This window comes from Nomascus leucogenys, chromosome 11 (assembly GCF_006542625.1).
Source record: "Nomascus leucogenys isolate Asia chromosome 11, Asia_NLE_v1, whole genome shotgun sequence".
Taxonomy (NCBI): domain Eukaryota; kingdom Metazoa; phylum Chordata; class Mammalia; order Primates; family Hylobatidae; genus Nomascus; species Nomascus leucogenys.
In genome coordinates, this window is record NC_044391.1 from 26,829,376 (window position 1) to 26,832,715 (window position 3,340).

General features: G+C 36.4%; 1 non-coding gene across 1 annotated transcript; it reads left to right on the forward strand.

Annotated features, from left to right (window-relative positions):
* Positions 1 to 884: 884 nt before the first annotated feature.
* On the forward strand, positions 885 to 991 carry LOC115837467. The gene has a single exon (XR_004032499.1). It is a non-coding gene; the product is annotated as a U6 spliceosomal RNA (small nuclear RNA).
* Positions 992 to 3,340: the final 2,349 nt, after the last annotated feature.

Sequence of the window (3,340 nt, forward strand, 5' to 3'; positions counted from 1 at the left end):
CATTTAAAGCTTTCCTTGTTTATGGCCCAGTGTGGTGGTTCACACCACATTTGGCAGTAGTACCAGCACTTTGGGAGGATCCTTTGAACCCAAGAGTTTGAGACCAGCCTGGGCTACATAAAGACCCCATCTCTATTAAAAATAAAATATAAGTGAATAAATAAATAAATATTTCTTTGTTTATTATATCTCTTCCACTAAGCTGGGGGAGAGCATTTTCTTTCTGTTTACTAACAACTGGAACAGTGCCTGGCACATAGCAAGCCTTTAATAATTATTTATTGAAGCAATAAAGGAAAAAATTAATTGTAATCTAGAATGTTAAAGGAGCCAGGCACGGTAGCTCATGCCTGTAATCCCACACTTTGGGAGGCTGAGGCAGGTGGGTCACTTGAGCTCAGGAGTTTGAGAACAGCCTGGGCAACATGGTGAAACCCTGTCTCTACTAAAAATAGAAAAATTTGCTGGGTGTAGCACCTGTGGTCCCAGCTACTTAGGGGGCTGAGGTGGGAGGATCACTTGAGCCCGGAAGGTGGAGTTTGCAGTGAGCCAAGATCGCACCACTGCACTCCAGCCTGGGCAACAGAGGGAGATCCTTTCTCAAAAAAATAAAAGAAAAAAAGAAAAAAAAAGAATGTTAAAGTAGCTCATTTCTTCCTCCCACTAGGAAAATAAATGGCCAGAATTGGCATTCTAATTTCTTAAGACCCCAGAGAAGGTTAAAACAGGACTATCAGCTGTCAAAAGGTTTAATTGTAACATTTGTTGTTATATCTTCCTATTGCCCAATTATGCTTTTTTTGTCCTTTTAAAAAAATGTGGCAAAATATACATAACATGAAAGTTTCCATTTTAGCCATTTCAGTGACATTAAATACATTCATGTGCTCGCTTTGACGGCACATACACTAAAATTGGAACGATGCAGAGAAGATTAGCATGGCCCCTGTGCAAGGATGACATGTAAATTCATGAAGTGTTCCATATTCTTAAAGAAAAAAATACATTCACAGTATTATGTAGCTATCACCACTATCCATTTCCGGAATTTTTTAATCAGCCCAAACAGAAACTCCGTATCCATTAAACAATAACTACCTATTCCTCCCACTCTCCAGCCTCTGCTAACTACCATTCTATTGTTCGCTTCTTTGAATTTGCCTATTCTAGGTCCTTATGTAAGTGAAATCATATAATATTTTTCCTTTTAAGTCTAGCTTATGTCACTCAGCATAATATTTTTGAGGTTTATTCATGTTGTAGATGTATCTGAATTTCCTTCATTTTTAAGGATGAATAGTATTTCTCCAGCACTTTGGGAGGCTGAAGCAAGAGGATTGCTTGAGCCCAGGAGTTCAAGACCAGCTTTGGGCAACATAGTGAGACCCCGGCTCTTTAAAAAAACAAAAAGAATGAATAATATCTCATAGTATGGATATACTACATTTTGGTTATCAATTCGCCTGGTGACGAACACTAGGATTATTTCTACCTTTTGGTTTTTGAGAATAATGCCACTAGGAACATTGGTGTACAAGTATCTGAGTCCCTGCTCTCAATTCTTCTGGGTGTATTTATATATACACCTAGGAGTGGTATTTCAGGATCATGTGGTAATTCTGTGTTCAGGTTTTTGAGGAACCGACTCATCTATTCTTACTGCCTTCCACTTTTCTTCCAAAATGGTAGCCTTCTAATGCAACATAGAAAGAAAGTAGCGCTTTGGGGATCTAGTCCCATTTGGGAATACCCCATGCCTTCTTGATTTCCTACCAGGGTGGCTCAATTTCCTGGTGCCTACCATTCTCAAATGAACCAAATCCCTTTATTTTCTTTTCTACTGAACCTCTAAAATATTTGAAAACATAATTGGATAACAAACATAAAAAGCAGCCCTGAACATTTAAACCAGCAGTTTCCCCATGGGAAAACTGATGTCTCATTGATTAGGATGATTGATGATTTATGGCTGGGTGTAGTCAGCCCAGCAGTTGCCGTTAGACCCAAGCAGCACTGGACTCATAGTATCAAGTGTTGCCACACCCCTGGCCCCTATGTACATATTAAATCAGAGGCTACTATTTGCTTTATTGCTTTTAAACCTAAAAATTCATTATTCTCCTAAAACTTGTCAGTGATTCTCAAACACATGAGGCTTGATGTAGCCACATAGAGCTATATGAAGCCCCATTGTTTATGGATCACTTTCTTTTCCATTTTCTCCCTCGTGTGACTTTTTTCCATCATTTTCTTCCAGTGTGAGAAAAATGTATTCGAAAGATTATAAACAGCAGTTGGTAATCAGTGTGTAACAGCTTTCTGTGTATAATACAATCATTAGGTGTACATTAGACATTTGGCATAATAGGCATACTGTCGCCAGAATAGAACTCTGTCAAAGTACCAATGCCTCCTGCCTTGAAAACGCACAGATCAATTTTGTATCCCCCTACAGATGAGGAAAAATGTAACAGCTGCACGGAATTACTCTGTGACAAAGTTCAACTGATTTTGCTTATCAAATTCTGAATAAAGTCAGTATATATATAAATGTATTAATATCAATTTCTATCACATGCCACTTAATATTCCCTAATCTCCTCCTTATTGAAGCTGTATTCTTGATTTTAAAGCTAAATTTGAGCATGATTTTAAATCATATCCATAGCTGGTACTACAGCATTAGTGAAAGATGATTTATGATGCTGAGAATTGGCCATACCCCAATTAAAACTAAAATGTATTACTTATATAAAATGTCCAGAAACTACAAATCTATACAGACAAAAGTAAATTAGTGGTTGCCTAGGGCTAGGGGTGAGAACAGGGAGTGACTGAAAATGGGCGTGAAGGATCATTTTGATGAAATGTTCTAAAATTGGATTTTGGTAAGGATTGTATGACTAAATTTGCTGAAAGTCATTGACCTGCATACTTAAAATGAGCTAATGTTATGTTATGTAAATTAAACCTCAATAAACCTTTTTTTAAAAAAAAAAACTAAACAGCAGTGAACATCATTCCATTTACATCTTTGTGATCCTGTATAAGTATATCCATAGAATAAATTCTGAGATATGGAATGGTGGACTTACTCAAATTTTTTATATAAACCACCAAATTATCTTTTAAAGTTAATTCACCAATATAGTCTCTTATCAACAGTGTCTGTCACTATACATTTCTCCACAGTGTTGTCAATACTTGACAATATTCATCTTGTATGTTTTTGTTACTGTGGGAAAATGCTTGCCATAGTTAACTTTTTATAACTGTACTGTTTAGCAATTTTAAAAATATTTTTATTGTCTATATTTCTCTGTGAATTACTTTATCCTTT